The 20,572-nt window shown below is 38.8% G+C and overlaps 1 protein-coding gene across 1 annotated transcript in view; it reads left to right on the top strand.

Moving 5' to 3' along the window:
* Positions 1 to 213: 213 nt before the first annotated feature.
* CNMa (CNMamide) overlaps positions 214 to 20,572 on the top strand; it is a 130,187-nt gene continuing 109,828 nt past the window's right edge. The window contains exon 1 of the mRNA XM_083121545.1: positions 214 to 287. The gene's annotated coding sequence lies outside the window, so the exon portion shown is untranslated. The remainder of the gene's footprint in view (positions 288 to 20,572) is intronic.

The following is a 20,572-nucleotide window of genomic DNA, read 5'->3' as shown; positions in this document are numbered from 1 at the left end:
GCTCCGCTAACCGTAACGGCACCGAAATTTTCCGAAACGCGAAAAAAAAGAAAATATGAAAAGGAAACGAGGTGTGACGTCACGGATGTCGGAAGCCAATGGGATACCGGACTGGGAGGGGACGGGGCGTTTCGGCGCGAATCACAATGTCGTCGGAGGCGTCCCGGCTTATATAAGTTGGCCACGGGACTTGAACCCGCTCTTTAAGTGTCATCGTGGTAGCTCCCGCCACCAACCACCCAAGCACTAATCCACGCCGAGAAGGTCCACGGTCACAAAAAAGAAAGGTAAGTGGTTGTGATTGTGTTTCAGGGAGGCGTCGCGACGCACGGCTGGGCTTTCTCGCTCGGGAGCGGAGAGCGACGCTGCCTGCATTATCGTGAGATCACCTGTTGAATCGGCAGCCTCAACTCGCCTGCGTGTTCGGGACGCTTCGCTTCAATTTCGTTCGCAGGGGACACTTTATTTCCTCTCTCTCTCTCTAGTTCGTAATTCCGTTCCTTCCTTCTCTTTCTTTAGATCTGACTTTCATATTTTATTGTATTATTTCGTTCTCTTTTCATTTTAGCGTTCTTTCTTTCGGGTCTTTTCATTTCCTTTCGTGTCCCCTCTCCTCATTTCTTTTAGCGTCTCTTCTTCCGTTATTTATTTATCTTTCTCCCCTCCTCCACCTCTCTCTCTCTCTCTCTCTCTCTCTCCATTTATTTCCTTTCGTTTTTTTCTGTTCAATTATTTTCGTCTCTCTCTTTCCGGTTCTTTCCTTTCGTCACTCTCTCTCTCTTCCTATTTTTTTCTTTTCGCATTTCTTTGTATTTATTTCTTTTCGTTTTCCTCTGTTCGTTTATTTTTGTGTCTCTCTTTCCAGTTGTTTCCTTTCGTCTCTCTCCCTTCTTATTTCTTTTAGTATTTCTTTCTCTCCATTTATCTCTTTTCGTTTTTCCTCTGTTCATTTATTTTCATGTCTCTTTCTAGTTCTTTCCGTTCGTGTCTCTCTCTCTCTCTCTCTCTCTCTCCCCTATTTATATCTTCTCGTAGCTTTCCTCTTAATTAATTTTCGTGTGTGTTATTACCCTTATTTATTTTCTCTCTCCATTAATTTTCATCTCTCCCTCTTTCTCTCTCTCATCCATTTATTTTCGACTCTACATTTTTCCTTTCTTTCTAATTTCTTTTGTTTTCCTCCTCTGTCTAAAATTTTTGTCTCCCCATCCTCTCTCTATCTCTCTCTCTTTCGCCCATCCCTACACAAAATATCTCCCCCCTCTTTCTCTGTCTCTAACCTTTTCGTGTGTTTCTGCGTATCTCATGCCAGACAAACATAAACTAAATTTATTTTCTATCACTTTACCTATCGTCAGACCATTACCATCATTCATCATTTCTAATGCACTTCAGTTAAAATTCCAGTACCAGAATGCATGAACAGTTTATATTTTATACAGATAACACGAATTGCGCTAATGAAATCAAACAAATCAATATTAATTGTACCCAATATGATCAGGATGTTTGTTCTCTGCTATGCATATTCTTTGGAGCAATTTCTCCTTAATTGATCTGTCTTTTTTTTATTTTGCTGGGAAATTAAATCGCTGGGGAAGTAAGGTGTAAATCCTTTAAGTACTGATTTCATACGTCATCAGAAAATAGTTCCTGTTCACAACAGGCTACCAGGTTATCGTGTGGACGGTCTTGGGAATCAAAAGGTGTGAATTTGTGAAAATTATGACTTTGTATTATTGAATTGGGGAGGGCGAGGAACGACTACTTCATTGAAACTGTAAAACTAGCCCACTCTTCAACCAATTGCGGAAGGATTGGAATATGAAAGTAACTTTACAAGGTGAATCGACTGAAAAATTGCCCAGTCCTTGTAATAATTACATCACAACATGATAGATTTTTATTAGTATATCTTCATGTTAAATATTATTGTTTATTGTCAGTGTAATATCTTTCTAATAAAGATTTTAGTATGGCTTGCTATATCGCTGTGCTACATGAGTGCAGAAGCAAGCTGCTTGAAACGAGTAAAAAGTAAAGTGCTCCCCTGTGCTTTGCACTACACCATAAAGGCGTAAGAGGGTGTGGAGTTAGCACCCCACACTTTCTTGATCACAGCCGAAGTTGGGGGTGATGTGATCAGCACCACGCCCCTGGCCGCCTCTACCCCCAGAGTTAACTCCAGGCACCCACTTTATACGACGCTTGGTTGGCGTCGCTTGAACAGGTGGAGAAAAAAATCCTGGTTCTCCTCCGTCGGGGATCGAACCCGGGTCTCTTGCATGGTAGTCAGACGAAAACGAGTAACTTTTAAAATCTGATCTTTTCAACCCGTTAGGGGGTGGAAAATTCACGATTACTTGTCACCGGAAAAGCACTGGTCTCAGAAGGTCCGCACCACATTTTGGTCAGCGTTTAACATCAGTGGTGTTAACTCCACTGAGATTAAACATTAACCAACATTTGTTGTGGACCCCCTGGGAACACTGTTTGTGTCGCATTAACACCATGTTTACAGTTTAAACGAAGAACCCGGCTGAGTAGCAGAGGTCGGCATTCTTACGTTTCGTGGACAAGAGGAGAACTTGAAGGTTCTCTTGGCGTCCGTTTGGTGTGGTTTAGTCTAGTCTTACGGCTAGTGGTCGGTTAGTTTTCGTAAAAATGCAGAGATAGTTCACGATAATTTCTTGCTAAAGAGAGAACTTTTACTTTCTCGCGGTATGTTGTTATTTTTGAGAATATCTTCTTTAGAACCGCCAACGGAGTTGTTTCTTAATCTGAAAGCAAGAAGATTAAGATACGTGAATTGCAATTAACACTATCCGTTCGCGAGGAGCTCGGAATTATCGGTTAACATTGTAGATCCAACACTGTCAGCGTGTTACGTTATTTAATCTGGGATTATAGGAAAAGTGGCAATGGGCTAGGCACAACAGTTCCAATAAGTTCAAGAAGTGCACATAATTCATGAGTGTTTTTCTTGTCATATTTTCAAACCAAGTTTCATTTCTTCTTTCGTGATTGTTCTTAATCAAGGAAAGACCAGCTGCCGTGGCGGAGTGGTTAGCACATCCCGCTACGACGACAGGGGTACCGGGTTGGAATCCTGACCTGGGCATGGATGTTTGTGAGTGTCATTCATCAATTTCATCATATCATCATTCATACTAATCTTCGCTAATTAGCCAAAAGTGGCACAAGAAGCGAAGTAAAATAAAGCAAATCAATCTAATCAAGGAAGCAAGGATAAGAGAACCAAATGTATGAGAGTGTAAATCTCATATACATGAAAAGAGTAATACTGATCTAGGAAATTGTACAGTAACGGACACTTCTGAGTTTTAACAATTCCATTGGAAGCAAATGTGTTGTTACAACCAGCAGTGTCCGTGTCTGTACAAACCATTTTTCTATTGCAGACAAAATTTCATTGAATTAATAAAATATGATCATATACGCTCTTTTATTACGTAGAAATGTCAGAACCCGCGTCTCTGGCATACCGTGCCATTGCTCTACTAACTGAGCTACCGAGCCATCCTCGGTTTTGTCTGATTTTTCGCTGTCGCTGTTTTATCTGTGTGAAATTGTCTCTGGTGCCTTTGAAACACTGATGACGTTGTGCCTGAACCAAGCTAAAGCCCGACCGGCCAAAGGATGAACTTCAGGAAACCCCAGACTTTTCGCCTCCAGTTGTTGGAGTTTCAAGGGGGGAAGTGTAACACGCGCGATTTTTGTCCGGTCGTACACAACACCTTTTGCTGTCCACATTCACCCTTCGCTCGCATTTCAGGGAGAGACAGGGAATCGGAGACTCAATCATTTGCTACGCGGCGGCAACCATTAGGCATCGCCGTGCTTGGCCTTGTTGAGAGTGCCACCTGTTTCGAAAACTACTCGAAACGAAATCTTTGGCAACACAGAAGACCACGAGGATTTCCCTTCACCACGGCAACTGGACAAAGCCGATTGGTTCATCGGTTCATGTGACTCTCCCATTCCCTTACTCTTAGTTGTTCCCTTAATGTTGTCCTTCTTTGACAACAGGCTAATATTTCTACACCCTCTGTTTCCTCCGATTCCCACACCCACTCCATGCCACTCTTGGTCAATAGATTCTTTATTTCCCATGTAAAGTGTCGAACATTTTCCTGTCTGATTTCCATTTTTAGTGACCTCTCAGCGTGGTGCTTCCCTCGTGTGACAGTTGAAAAATAAGACTTCATCTGTATACTGTCTCTCTATTTAGCCCCAGCTCTTTAAGTATCACGCAGTTAGCTGTCCCCCTACTTACGCCCATTACTTTCTGCTTTAGCGGACGGAAGTCTCTCCCGCGTGTTAAACTTAACGCCCACTGAGACGCTGGGAAACGTGGCAACAGAACTTCTATTGGCTGGTTCTATTTGAAATCAAATGGTGTAACGTCCACAACAGCGAAACGTGAGAAACTGAAGCGCAGAAGTTCCGTGCGAGAAGTCTGCAGGTTTCTAGATTGGACAATTTCCGTTTGTTGGGTCTCCAAATGCCCTCTCGTGTAATTCCGCGTCTCTTCGTTTACCTCCGGCAAGCGTCATGCTCAACCCCGCTGTATCCGAGCATGAAAAACTCCGCGAGGCGACGTGGTTCGGAGCGTGGCGATGCGGTACATGGGCAGACTACCCTCGGAAAGGCACACGGAATTTTTTACTCGGAAGTGTGCAATAACCTTCCAAACGGGCACTTTACAGGCGCGCGCTTTCCAAATTGTCAAGAAGCACCGAAAATAATGGTTGCTAGAGATTTAACTTTCGTATAGAGATGAAATCATTTTGTTCTTCGGAATGACGGTGCTTTTAGTGGAGGTAAAATTTATGCATTTTACCTGTCAATAATAAAAGTTAAGAAAAAGAAAAAAAATCGAAATTTAGTCTGCAATCATTACGTTTAAAATCGGCTTTTACTTCTTGAGCGAAAAAAAATAATAAGTATGTATAAGCAAAGCACCAGCCCTGTGGACGTTGGATGGACCAAATTTTCAGGGATGAACGACAAAAGACCACTCTTAGAGGACGTGTAATACCAGTCCCCAACTTTGAACAAAAACAGAAAATTTGCAAAATGTTAGAAAAATGTAATTTTCGAGAAATATTGAAAATTGGATGTTTCAACTGCACCCCATTTGTCGCACATAATAAACATTTTTGTTTTGTTTTCATTATTACATTTGAAAGTAAAATGTATTAGTAAAAAGCTTTGGTTGAAAAGTAACTACCCTATTTATAAAATCTATCCCATAGTATGTTCTGGTATTTTATTTAAATTTCAATATAAAAACTGAAAGCCTAATTAAAATTTCCACGGAACTTGATCTGACGGTGGTTGTTAATGCGAGTGGGAACGACGGAAATGTTGGAAAATTAACAACAAAAGGAAACTACTTTTTCGTGACACTGAGGACAATGTTTCGGCAGTTTCGATCGAGAATTGAAAAACAACGGAAATCAAATGAACAGGAAATCGATTGATGTAGGCAACATTGAGTTTCTAGGGAAAATTAACCCTAAGGTTAGCATGAACAACCTTATGATCAAACCGAGGTTTATTTACGAAATTTCATTATGGATCATGACAGTTAAAAAGTTTGACATTGCATTGGATTTTCAGGAAGGATGTTGGAGCCTGGAAAATTCAGATGTGTTATATGCATTTGGAAAAAAAATAAGAAAAAGGAAGTATCATATCTTACAGCCTCAATTGTGAAATGTACTTCTATAGTAACTAGAGAATGTAAGCAGTTTAGGAAACTGTTTATTGGGATACGTATTTACAGAACAAAACAAAATTCTCTAAATGATTGAGTGATTGATTTTTGTATTATGGGCACATTACCATATAGGCTATTTTTACCCGTCACGCATTACGGGGATGAGACCCATAAGAAAACAAAATTGAGAACAGACTCCAACGAAGAAAATAAAATATGTCTGTAAAAAACTTCTAATTTTTATAAATAATTTATTCATTCATTCATTCCTTAACAAGTTCGACAACTGTCTCTGAGCACTAAAATCTTCGTTTCTAGGTTAAAACTACAGCGCCTTCAATGTGTAGTGTGGTAAACGGGACGGTTCTGCGCTCTCAGGCGGTTCCTCTGAATTATGATCCGCTAGAGGCGCTGGTGTCGCTCTCGCTACGTGGTATTTGTCTGCTTATAATGGAAGTAAATGGAGTTTTCGCTGCAACGTCTGATTCTTTTACATGAAGCATTTCTGTTAATGTCATAATTGCTATGATATTTGGTACAGTGGATGTGGAGATATGAACGGACATTCTAGACAGTCGACCACGTCCTGTTATTGTGACTTTTATTAATAATACGGGAGAAAATATACGCGTGGAATGCTCTTGGTAACTAAAATTTTTGTGTATGAATTAGGTTTATTGTTATCATTAATATTATCATCATCATCATTTCTTTTAAAGAAATACACACTGAAACTAATAAGTAAATAGGGTTCGGATTCGTAACGTATTCACGTGCTCAGATGGTTGACAATGAATAGGCGGTGAGACTACACAGGGTGGATGGCAGAAAAGTCGAAACCAAATGAAGCAATTCTACGGCAAGGTATAGGAAAGACAGGGATAGGCGTAACGGTTAAGAAAGTGTTCGTAGTTTGCTTGAGACTATTTTTTGGAACTTTGGCAACATTGTTGCAGTTAAAGTTGTCACAGACAAGGTGTATCAGAAGCGGGGATTCGGTTTTGCGAAGTTTGATGATTATGATCTTTTGGACAAAACGGTTATGCAGAATAAGTGGAAAGAGGATTGATGCGAATAAAGCCGTCAGAAAAGCTGAAGTGGCAAATCTTGTGTAGAGGTAACACAGGCAAGGTGTCGCAGTCTCGAGAGAAGGCAGCGGTGGTGCTAGTGACCTTTGGCAGGCAAGAGTGGTGTCGGCAATCGAACCCAGAACCACCAGCATCAAAGAAGGAAGCGATGTCTTAGAGCAACCAGGACGCATAAGCGACACTGACGGGTCAGGAAAAGAACGTCAGGGCTGAGCTGGCATAGGCGGCGACACTGAGGTTCGAATCCAACCTGCTTACAACTGAAGGTAACGACACTATATCAATTTATAATATCCTTGAAAGAGTGTTGCAAACTGCAATTTCATTGAAACATGCTGTTTGTTTCAGGTGAATTTACGATTATTGTTAACATTCAATCAGCACGGAATAACAACTTACATACCTAAAAGGACAAATTTGAGACACTTATTTGATAGTTTCTTTAGTCAGTTTCACCTGTAACAGTGGCGGCGATAAGGGTGCGAGTCAACCCCCACTTTTCACCACTTTTGCACCTTCACTATGCTAAATCTTATCTACAAAGGGAAATATACTGTCTTTGCCCCCCCCCCCACCAGTTTTGGCACCTTGCCCACCCCGGTTTTGGAACCCAATCGCCGCCACTGACCTGTAACATACACATAGGGCGGATTATACGAATTTAATCACTCGTGCGAGTCTCCAAACTGTTTCTTACTTATCAATAACTGTTGTTGTTTTTTTTTTCAAAGAAAAATATACGTATTCTGTTTTTACACATTAATTCATTCTTACAAGAAGTATTTTTACAGAAGATACTTCAACTCCGTATGCATGTGCAAAATATGTTAATTTATAGAATTCACAGCATTTTGAATTTTAAAAAAATACAGTCTGCATTCAATATTTGAACTCAAGTGTTTTATCCTAGGATACCTCTTCCGAATTTTCCCCTCTAGATAAGCCAATCCTTGAGTTGCTGTCGAAGTTTCTAAAGTCACTTAATGCTCAGGTAGGAAGGATACGGGACTGGGTCCATAGTTTATAGCGTACTCCGAACCATGATGCAATTAACCTCCACTGGGGATCGAACCCGGAACGCCTTATTGCAAGGCGATAGCGATATCACTGTCATAGGGGAGACCAGGACGTTCCTGTCGGAATGGGCAAAAGTAAAAGCGGGAAACAGAGGAACGTGAGGGAATTTCTGACAAAGAATTCACACGAGTATGACGAATCCTTCTGAGTTAACATCTGTTGTAAAAGTGGAAGAAGGAGATAGAGAAAGACGTTGAGATGCTAAGGGAGAAAGTCAGAAGGAACGTTCGAAGCCATGGTCCACTTGAAAATATCTCCTCCACTCCTGATCCCCCACACACGAAATTGCCTGGCGAACCACTGACACTTACTCTTTTCGACTCCTTTAAACGTCCTCCGTTTTTCCCCAATCGGAGGGAGGATCGCCGAAACAACCACGAAATGCATTAAGCGCGAAAGTGAAATTGTCGCAGTTAATCTGTTTCGTGGTTGTACCTTTCGCCCTTATTCCTTCGTGGTTATTCCCCTCGCGTTCAATCCGCTCTTGTTCCGTTCACACTTTACTTTCGCTCTTATATTTAGCGCGTCCGTGCAGACTAATCAAAGCCAACCCCCAAAGAAGTTTCTATAAAATCACCCACATCTAAACCCTAATGGCTGTCATACCTATTTATAACATACCCAAAATAACAACAGTTAGATAACTAAAACTAACCACAAACTAACATAAAAAACTCAAAATGATACTACAATACTAATAGTTTAACTAATTACTAAATAAACTAAAATTCTTACATAAATAAAAATAACTTTACCAAAGACCTGTTCCGGTCACCAGAACGGGTCACTCGTATAAGTTTGAAGTCGTCCGATTTCCAGGAACGGCAGCTTACAATTACCTGGCCGAGTCGAAGGCTGCTACCATCATCCTAATAGTGAAACCTATTGTTGACTGCTTAGGTTTACAGTGCGATAAGGTCTATTGTCAGCGCCAGCCAGGACTGCGTGCCCTCTTAAATTGGCACCTACCTCTATGAAAATAGAGGTGGGCCTGCCATGCACGACAGGGGGTCATAAGTGACCCATGGACCCGCACTGATAATCTATGGATATTTTAAGTTATTTTTAGAATATTTAAAATGCTTAACAGCTCCATGGAGTTACCGCACTCGGCAGCTGTCGCTTTGTCAGTTAGTTGATATAAATATAATAATAATCGTTTATTTTAAGTGTTGAGCACAGCATGAAACCTTATACAGCACTAAGTCAAATACAAATACAAAAGCACAAAGTTACACGAATAAAATACATAAGCTGCAGAATAACATAACATAACAAGTTAGCATATCCACACCTCAAGTTACAGTTTTCAATGAGATCCATTATATCTGTGATACTAATAATTGTTTATTGTTATATAATATTGTGCAATTAACTGTGTATTGTTCTAATAATAATAATAATCATATTTATTGAAGTGATGATCACGATTAAACAACCACTATGTTATACAAAATTAAAAAATTGAATACATAATTATAAAATAAAACAGTGGATCCTACAATTTTATACATCAACATAAATTCAAATTGTAGGTTTCAACAACATCAGCTACTAAACCTCTTGCCTTGTTTAGGCATGTGAGAATTGAGATATACCTATGGGAATATCTGGGAATTTTATAAGCTATATTATTCATAAAGTATTCACTGTCAACTTGGAAATTTAATATCTTCTCTACAAAATTTAACCTTCTCATTTTTCTTCTTTCTTCTAAGGAAAACATATTCAACTGTGATAACCATTCAGAGTAATGTTGGTCATAGTAATTTTTTTTTAAACTTTGTGCATAATAACCTGATAAAAAGTTTTTGAACTGATTCAACTTTTTGAAGGTGACTGGTTGCAGTCAAAAACCATAATTCATTTGCATATTCAAGAATAGGACGAACTATCGTTTTATACAGGAATATTAAGGTATCTTCCTTTTTAAAAACTTTCCATGAGAAAAATATATAACCAAGCATTCTCTTTGCTCTTTTGCAAATTTCTGAAATGTGCTCATCAAAAATGAGAGAGGAGTCTATTACTATTCCTAAGTCTTTATGACTGTCGCACACTTGGATTTTATTTTCATAAATAAAATAGTTTGAGACTATATAATGAACTTTCTTAGTACATCTTAAAACTTTACACTTTCTCAAGTTAATTTCCATTTCATTAATCTTGCACCAATATGTCATTCTATCGAGATCAGCCTGAAGTTGAGCGACATCATTATTATTTAAAATACTCTTAAAAATTTTTATATCATCTGCATATAGTAAACATGTGCTAGATTCAAAACATAATGTAACATCATTGATAAAAACAGCGAACAGAATTGGGCCAAGTGGCGACCCTTGAGGTACTCCACAAAGTATTTCTTTTATAGAAGAAGTTGTTTCACCAATCTTAACAGAGAAACTTCTATTTACTAAAAAGTTGGAAAACCATTTCAGAAATCGTGGTGATAATCCCATTTGGTCGAGTTTGTAAATTAATAGCTGATGGCTGACACTATCAAAGGCTTTAGCCAAGTCAATAAATAAAATATCGGTCTGGGATTGCTTCCTAATGTTAGATTTAAGAGAGTCTATTAAAACCAATAAATTGGTGATAGTAGACCTTTTTCTAAAAAATCCATGCTGATTTCCATCAATATATTGTTTAAAAGAAAAAGACAAATAGTCAGCAATTATGTGTTCAAAAACCTTTGCCATGGAATTTAATATAGTAATTGGTCTATAATTATTAAGATCATTGGCTTTTCCATCTTTGTTTTTAGTTACAGGTACAATAAACACATTTTTCCAGATATCTGGAAATATTCCAGAAGTAAGTGACGTGTTGTAAATTTTAGTTAACAATGGTACAAAAACATCCTTGTTTGCTTTCAAAATAAAATTAGGTATGCCATCAGGACCTATAGAAGACCTGCCTTTTAGTTTGTTAATTGTATCACTTACATCCTTTTCCAAGATAACAGGTACATCAATTAGGTTGGTGTATGAATGAAGATTAATATTTTTAAAATTTACATGACTTCTTTTTGAGAAAGATTTGTGAAAAAGCTCACTAAAAGCATTAGCAATATCATATTCATTGAACAGTACATCATTATCATAAATAATTTCAGTGATAGTATTTTCTCTCTTCTTTCTATTAAAGTGACACCAAAAAGCATTCTTGTCACCATTAACATTGTTTTCTAAGGAGTAGTAGTAATGCTCCTTTACATTAGAATATTCCTTTTTAACATCTTTCCTTAATTGGGAATAAGTACTGTAATATTCACACTTATTTGTAAGTTTAAATTTATCATGATATCTTCTCTTTTTATTGATCATTCTCTTTAGTTTCCTTGTCATCCAAGGCAGTTGATTGTTTGTTCTTTTAACTTTTGAAGGAATATTGTTCTTTAATATTGCATACACATTTCTAGTCAGTTCCATAACAGATTGTTGTACATCATTAGATATTTCAACCATATATGGTAAATGCAACAATTCATTATAAACATTCACATAATCACCTCTGGCGAAATTAAGACATCTATAAATATTATTTTCCCTTGTATCTATATTGTCTTTTTTAGACCTATCCAATTCAAAATAAAATGAAAACGGTGGATGAAACTTATCAATTTTAGATAAAGGATGTTCATTAAAACTAATGTTACAAGTGGAAATGTTAGTAAGTAGAAGATCTAAAACATTAAAAGGCAGTGAAGGGTCATACGATACATTGTGCTGAATTAGATTTGAAAGTGTTGCGATTTCAACAATTTTTTCAGCCTTTCTTTTAACATAATAATTAGAACAATACAAATTTCCAGTAGCCCAGTCAATTCCACCAGCATTAAAATCTCCAACTAAAATTATTTTATTGTGTTTCATTAACATTTCTTGAACTACCCAATCCAAGTAGTTTGCAAACAAGTCACAGTTTAAATCAGGTGGCAAGTAATGCAATCCTATTATGGTTGGATCAGAATTATTTGACATTAATTTTACCCAAATTACATCCAATTCTGTAAAAGGTGATTCCAAGATCATAAACTGAACCTTGTTTTTGATAAATAAAAGACAACCACCACCACCAGATTTCTGTTTGTTTAAATCCAGATTTCTATCTTTTCTTATCACCCTGTACATTGGATCTAAATCTATAAAATAATCTCTATCTTGTTTACACCAACTTTCTGTAAGAAAAATTATGTCATAATTTTCAATATTTATATTTGGTGTTAATTCCTCTAACATTCTGATAAAAACATTTAATCATATTATTACTAAGGAAAGAACTACTTAGTTTTTTGAAGTTGATTACATCTTAATAATAAACTATAATCTCAAGGTATTTTAATCCATTTGGATACAGAAAGAGACATTTCTTTACAATTTGGCTATGTATCCTGACTGCTCCATTGCTTCAGTGGCTCTTAAAATTCTATTGTCCATCGAGACATATTTCTTCTTCATTTTCACCCCTTCTAAATTCAGCTCAATTCTTACAATCTTAGCATTTGAATGTTCTGCTTCTTTCTTCAAATACATAAACAAATCTTTCACTCGGGGTGTGGGTTTACCCACGACAGAGTTCAATCGGTGGTTCCACCCTTCAACCGCGTTGTTTGTCCTGTATCTCCTTTGGTGGCAGTTCCACATGTTAATTGAGACCTGTGGATTTTCCAACCACTGGTTCACAAAGTAGTCGAACAATTCTGTAAATTATTCATTTTCTTCTGCCTCACTGTGGATATGAATCCATCCTTCCTCCACTTCCGTTGGCTTTAAGAATGCTAAGGCAGCACACATCCTGATGGAGTTCCGAACTTCCTGATTGGATTGTACATACTCGTAAACCCAGTGTCCTGTACCTTCCTCCACAGACTTTGTGAAAAATGGAATAAACAACCTTGTACTTTAGCTCTTGGAAAGACATGTTTGACTGCTTCCATAGCTCCTGCCTCGAAATCAATGTTCACCGTTTCAGGAATCCATTCCTGTACTACTTTAAGGATAGCTTCAAATAGGCGAATGTAGGTAACCTTTTTCTTGTCGGGAAGCAACGCAAAAACTGCAGGCGTAACATTTGTCTCTTCTCTAGTGTTTCCTAAATCTACGTGAACTGTGTACAAGTGAGCAAACTGTTTGTTAACACTCTTAAATGTTCCATCCAAGAAAATATTTTTCCTTTTTGGTTTTAATATTTATTTCCCTCTGGAACTTGCAAATATTAATAACCTCTTACCTTCACCGTCGTCAGCTAGTGAGAAAGTGTTGCCATCTGCCATGACTAAAATTTCTGGATCCAAGCTCGGACGAAACGCAACTCATTAAACCATCGCGGACAAACTGTAGCATTTTTCTACGAATTTCGCTTTCGGACGAACTGTAACTCTGACGAAACGCTACTGAACCGTTTGAAGTTACCAATGTATATGTAGAATACTATACTTTTTCTTATTATATTTATGTATTAAATATGTAACGTGCCCGCAGTTACAATATATTTTTCATGAAACGCACTGTTTTGGTTTTGTCAGCGAAGATTTGATAACTCCTTTTTTCTGATTGTTGAAATGCTGCATAATCGTTCATTGTCGTGTTATCTTATCTGATCTGCGCTCTGCCGAGGCTCATTGTTGTCTAAAAAGTTTGGTAAATGCTTTATATCAGCTGTGTTTCATTAACATGTATATTTTCTGACGTTTAGGGTTTTTAACAGTAAGGATTTGGGTAATCTAATTTATCACAGTTTGCAATATGTAAATATATGAGGTTTGCTACGTGTAAATTTGTGACGTAGTTGGGTACATCAGCGCCACCTGCTTTACCTATATAAGTAGCTCACACGGCCCGAAAAATCAGTCTCTCTATGGCTCCCTGATGTCAACTGGCAGACATCCAGGAAACTGCCTACTTGCCAGAGAAGCCCAGTAGCAGCAATGGAGGACTTGGTTCCCAGGTTCAAAACCCGGGAAGCCCCCGGCCAGGTCCCTCCTCAAAATATGAAGCCCTTAATGACCCGGTTCCCAGGAGCAATCCTCGGGAAGTCCCCGGCTGGGTCCCCCAAGGTTTCTGGTTCCCAGGTTCAAACCCCGGGTGGTCCCCGACCAGAGACCCGTAATAGATGTGGTCCAGTAAAGTTCCGGTTCCCAGGTTCAACACCAGGGTAGTCCCCGGCCGGTTCTTTTCTTTCCTCCCCTCTTTTTGCTTTGTATTTTGTGATGGAACCGACTCCCAGGTTCAATCCCCGGGAAGTCCCCTGGTCGGTTTCCTTTCCCCTCCGTTTTTCCTTTCCTTAAATAAGCATATGTTCGGAAGGTAGGGGAGGGGGGAAAGGTTTATTTTTAATTTAACCTAGTTTTATTTAGTTCAGGAACCGACTCCCAGGTTCGGGCCTCCGCGATGGCGCAGTGGTAGCGTCGTCACTTTGTAATCAAGGTGTCCCGGGTTCGATACCCGGTGGAGGCACATAGTGGTTCGGATCCCACTTTAAACTGTAGGTCCAGTCCCGATTAGCCTTACTGTGCATAAAGTGGACTTAAAACAACAAATCAAACCGACTCCCAGGTTCAAACCCCAGGAAGTCCCCGGTCGGTTTCTTTCCTTTCCCTTTTTAGATTTTAAGCATATGCACATGAAAGAAAGAGAAGTTTTGTTATTATATTAACCGGCAAACGTTTCAAGTAAGTCTGGAAACCTAACTGAAATAAACATGTTTAAATTTAATATGAGATTGGCTCATCTAGGTGGCTAACTGAGATAAAAAGGTTTATTTAGGATCTAACCCGTTAAAAATTGTTATAGAAAGATGTATATTGTTGTCACCGGGTTAGTGAAGAGCCCGGATATCACAGAAAGGAAGAAAATCCCTTTTGTATTTATTTTGTTAAATTTCGAGAATTTGTGTTAAATAAGTAATAAATATCTCTTATCTCTTGTAATTTCCTTTTCTCACTTTGTAACGGGTCACCCTCATCCTGGTCACCTGGTTGGTCCTATACACACACCCCGCAAGCCCTGAGGTATTTTAGAATCTTGTGTTCTCCGGCTGATTAGGCTAGTATTCATGGGTAAACTTTGCAATGCCGCCCACTTTGTGAAGTGTTAGAGTGATGTAAACGGCTCTGCGCAGCCGGTGAATATCCATAACGTGTGCTAACATAACTGTTTGTTGGTTACCAGTTATTATGGCGTCCATATCAGTGGGTGTTGTTGTAAACTGACTGTGCGTTGAAAATAGAAAATAAAGATGTAAAAAAAAGAGAATAAAAAGTCGGAGGAACCGTTAAATTCAGAGAAACTGACGTCCTGGTTTATTTAAAGACACCAGGATATTAAGCGCATACCCTCGAATGTATGCGGGTGGAGGCGAGCTTACTTCGGGGATTCCTCCTTTCCTTTAGCGCTTAAAATCCGTCTCACGGTTGTTCCTTTCGCGCTTACTCCGGCACTGAATTATGGTTCTTGCGATTAATACGTTTCGCAATAATTCCTTTCGCGCTAATTCCTTCGCGTCTATTCCGTTCGCACTAAATCCGTTTCGCTTTTAATCTTTTCGAACTTGTTCCTTCCCTATTATTCCGTTCGAGCTTGTTGTTCTCGCGCTTAATCCTGTGTTACGTTTTGCGGTTAGTCCGTTTCACGCTTAATCCCTCTCGCGGTTATTCCACCACCCAGCATGGAAAACCACAACCATAAATCATTGAATGTACTACACACCGACAAAGAAGGCTAATTGAGAGTTGCCAAGCGTCTTGTCGTTTCATTAAACAGAACAGGGGGAGTATGACGAAAGCGGGCTTTCTTCCCTTGTCGCCTTGCTTGTTATTTTCAAGGGTGGCGAAAGATTCGGTACAGTCCCTTTCAAGTGACGAGAAGATGGAAAAGATGTGGCAACGCTTTCGATTGTCAACATCGGCATGTTTAATGTTTGTATGCCATTCAACGCATACACTTACAACTGCCTAATTAACTAGTAGTATTCTTCGTTTAAACATTCTGGTTCTGATTGAAAAGTGTTGTAGGTCTTCTCTATGCAAGGCGCAAATGTTACTATTTTAGAAGCATATTCACGCACTCCATCACCAGAGATTAAAATGTGATGTTATTCATGCATAGGTGAATAAATTGTTCCGTTGGGTATTTCAAAGCAAAGAAAACATACTCGGATTTAACTCTTACCGTTTAGGAATTACCTTTAAGATTTCTGATGAGGCGATTCTGTGTGTAACGTGTTGTTTCCTTTTAAACTCCTCTTCAAGATCCGTATGTGTATAGTTAAAGTAATACTAAACCAAAGAAGAGAAGATCGCTGTATGCAATGGCATATCGTACCGTTCAAGGAGTTAACAATTGGTGCCAATGTCAATGTTTGCTATCGACACATTAGAGTTCCGGTATGGATATAGCATTTTTTGTAAGTACAGTATCATTCCATCAGTTTCATGTAATCAGTGAATTACACACACACACCTCCGAATTTTCGCGACAACCTTAAAATTTCTCAACAAAGTAATAATTTATCTCACTTATGGTGCTAATTTTGTCGTTATAAACAGCTAAAAAGGCAATTATACCTCTTGAAACTTAAAATATAAAATACATTACTCTGGTTATGTATGCAGTCATTAACGAACCATTACTTTTGTACATTTAAATGATAACTATTTGCATATGAGAGCGTTAAAAAAGATTTGATTCCATTATTCAGTTCTGCAGGGGGGAGGTCAACGTTGGCATCGCAGACACTACCTAAGCTACAGAGTTACAATTATTATGACGACAGATGTTCGTAAGGACAAGAATCCATTCACAAGTAGTTAATTTGTTTTAATAGACACATCTTCCATTACTATCTCTCCTATCTGAAATTACTGCCAACTATAGCAGCTAAATTATGAAAACATGTTACGCCGAAAGAGAACAGGAAAAGACAGAACCACCTGTGATACTAATAGAACTGACCACTAAAATAAAAAATACACGCATGTGAAGATAGGAACTCCCTGATTTGTTATGCAACCAGATATACGAAAATCTGCAATGTGGGATGCATACGTTTAAGGTTTCTTGACTGGTCATTTTCTCTTAACAATATTTAGGGTTTCAGCACCTATGCTGTACTCTATCCCGAGAATCTCTGGAGGAATTTCGCTCATAATGGTAGAGAAGGGGAGAAATCAAGTGAGCAGAGCGATGCAGTATACGCTACAGTCGCTTTTCTGCCCTCTACGCAATCCCGTTCACTCTCACGCGTTCACTGACCGAGCTCTGTTTTCGATCGCTTGTTTCAGAGATTCTCGAGACACAGTATAGAATCTGAATGTAGCAGCTACACCTGAAATCATTAAATACTTACACTTGTAAATTTAAGAGAAATGAAGACAGTGACAGTTTGCGTCGAGTTTCGATAAAGGCAGGTGGATGCACGTAAAATTAATGTGTCTCAATGCTCATTTCACAATAGTTGAAGACAGTTGCACAAATGTATTGTATTAACGTTGATGAGAATTTTCGGAACACTGTAATTGTAATTCTTGTTAAAAGACATAAGTATGATTTATGAGCAAGCTGGACATCAGCTCAGAATAAATACGAGATACGAGGAGTTTGACCATGATAAACGTCGTCATACAGTAAAACGCATATTGAACTAAAAATTATATTGATCTTACATCAAATATTGTCTACATTATCTTATTGTTTACGTCACCTTTTTCCACTTTTGACAAATCGCGATGACGAATCTGAAGAGACGATTGCATGGAACTGATGAAGGGGAACTCACAAAGAAACACTTGTTTTCGGACTCGAACCTGAAACCTTCGAGATCGTGAGTCGAGTGCTCAACGTGATCGGCCATCAAAGTAGCATCTAGGATTTTCCCTTCCGATGTGAATCCTCGTCCCGTTCACAAGATGTGAGATGACCCAACATTGTCGCCATGTATTCAAGAGTATCATTCACGGTGAAGTAACATTGAACAGTTGTTCGAATCCCAGTTTAAAGTTGTCTAGTCGGTAGAGCGTCTGGCTGCTACTCGGAAAACCCGGGGTGGGTGATCTAAGGTCGGAATTTTCCCGCCCTTGTTCCCTTGGGGGATAAAGCCGGCAGAAGCGTGGTGCTGATCACATCACCTCCAAAGTTGCCGAGATCGTGGCCCTCCTAAATGTGCCTTAATGGCACGGTGCTATATGCACGGGGAACTCTACCTTTTAGCTACAACTTTAAAGTAAAGTAACGGTCTCGGTTAGGCCATCTCAGCATAAAGTGAACTCGAAAATAACTTTGCGAAAACTCTTTCATTGAGTGTCCGCTTCCTTCAAAATTCCCTTTACTACTTTCTGACTGCAGATGTAAGAAATCGAGGTCATTGGTGTGACCTTCGTTAAATCATACAATTCCGAATGAATCTGGTAAAAGTACATATACCATGCGTTGAGTGACTGAATCTGCAATCAGCCGGCCCCGTGGCGGAGTGATTATCACATCGCGCTATGACGCGAGGGGTCCTGGGTTCGAATCCTGGCCTGAGCTTGGATGTTTGTGAGTGTCCATTCATCAATTTGATCACACCATCACTCATCCCCATCTTCACAAATTAGCCAAAAGTGGCACAAAAAGCGAAGTAAAATAAAGCAATCAATGAATCTGCAATCTAATTCTTCGCTTCTTCCAGTGCTCGAAATGGAAATGTTTACGACACGGAACTCCTAACTTTCCTTAAGAAGGTGGTGTTATGTCTATGCTTACCACAGCGACGAGATTAACGGCCAGTCAAATTACTAGCATTACTATAAACTGTATTGCAGTTAATGATGGTTACTATTGCAATATTTACTTAAACATCAAATAATATAAAATATATTGGACACGAGTCTTTTGGATTTTTCTTGCGTCTTTCAAATTTAATTCACGACATCAGCAATACATGTCCTCAGTTTAGTATCAAAAATATAAAAAGCATGCGGCAAGAACGATTTTATTGGAATTTGATTAGGGATGCGTAAAACACATTATACCGTTAAGTTAATTAAGGAAAATATAAAATACAAAAGTGTGAAGAAAAAAAGAATACTTATAAAAAGTGGAGCCGAATTTGTGTAAAGATCTTGTCAGAATAATCGAATCCACAAGACACGACAATAATTAACAAATAAAAAGTAATGGACAAAAGGATGAAGGCAACATAGACGTCACTAAAACACTAATGCACCATGATACGCCATGGTATGGGAACTTCTCTCCTATCGCGTGTGGTGTCGGAGTCGTCTTTTAATCCAGGAGAACGGGGTTCGATACTCGGCGTTGTTCGGATCCCACTTCAAACTACAGATCAAGTTCCGATTAGCTTATCCGTGCACAAAGTGGACTCCAAAACAAGCTTCAAAGAAAAGAAAACTACTGGGTATTCCGAAAAATATGCCGGAAATATCAAAACGTTCTCTAGCGCCAGGTTATTATTCTCGCAAGAGCCACTTTCTGTACAAAAATAGTCCAGATTGTATCTGTTTTTAGCGCCAGTCATTCTGCAAGGTGGGCGTATTCTCTTCGTGCACTAAAGCGACGAACTCAAAAGTCGAGGAACACCGAAAAGAATCCGTTAACAAATCCTATTCTTCCAATGCCATAATCCTCAGGGGGGGAAACAAACCTAATTCCCTTTCCCCCTTTGTTGTTCTCCATTCTTAGCACCTGGTCCGGCGCTGCAAAGAACAGATATATAGTACATTATTGATTTCCGCGTCACCTGATTCCAGCATTTATACCGCCAACAAGTTCTGGTAACGGACCTGTTGCTGGGTGTAACAAAACACGCGCGAGATGAATTCTTGGCTCCTATATCGAAATGAAGCAAAAATAAAATTATAAAAGAGTAACCCAAACTAATTTGAAATTCAAGTAGCCTTTCCAGCATGTTGAAAGAATGAAGTGGAATACGTAACATGGGAAATACATACAGTCACATTCCAGGAATATAAAGAAATGTTTGAATCAGAGTGTGAGAAATTTGTAGGTCAGAGTATCAGAGTACTGATTAAATTGCGTATATCCGTTATTTCCACTTGTCTGTAAGTATCATTTTCAAAGAAAATGACGTTTTCATTCATGGGTGTTATATCTTAATAAAGAGTGTATCAAAAAGTTGGGATATTTTGAAACGGAGAGACAGAAAAGAGAACAATAGTTGCAAGAGAGTTAATCATTTAAATAAATAGTGTAGTACACCATTACATAGATTACATACCGCTGAAGAGATGGATAGGTTTATGTCTTGAATATGACGTAGATGACCATTTCTAAAGGCCGAATCACACGGAACTGGCTTTCCAGTAGGAATGCCCTAGTTGGCTACCTGGGTGGAAATCATGGCCGCCCAGCTGGCTGCTTGACAGGTTTTAAGGAATAGGTCAAATTCAACTGGCTTTCCTAGACTGGATTCTGTGGAACAGCCAATCAGTGCCAAGTTTAGCCGTGTGAAAGATACTCTGCGAGTTTGCCAATGGAAAGTTTTTTGTCTGTGGTTTCCGAGTGTTGGTTGTTTTTGTTCGCTTGTCGGTGATGTGCATTCGTGTTCATTTCATTAACATTTAGGTATTTATGCAAAGTAATGAGATTTGAAAGTGACAAATATGATTATCCGATAATGAAAATACATTAAATGTTTG

This window comes from Lepisma saccharinum, chromosome 4, assembly GCF_977018435.1.
Source record: "Lepisma saccharinum chromosome 4, izLepSacc3.1, whole genome shotgun sequence".
Lineage (NCBI taxonomy): Eukaryota > Metazoa > Arthropoda > Insecta > Zygentoma > Lepismatidae > Lepisma > Lepisma saccharinum.
The sequence above is the reverse complement of the archived record's forward strand: the minus strand, read 5'-3'. Positions and strand labels throughout refer to the sequence as shown.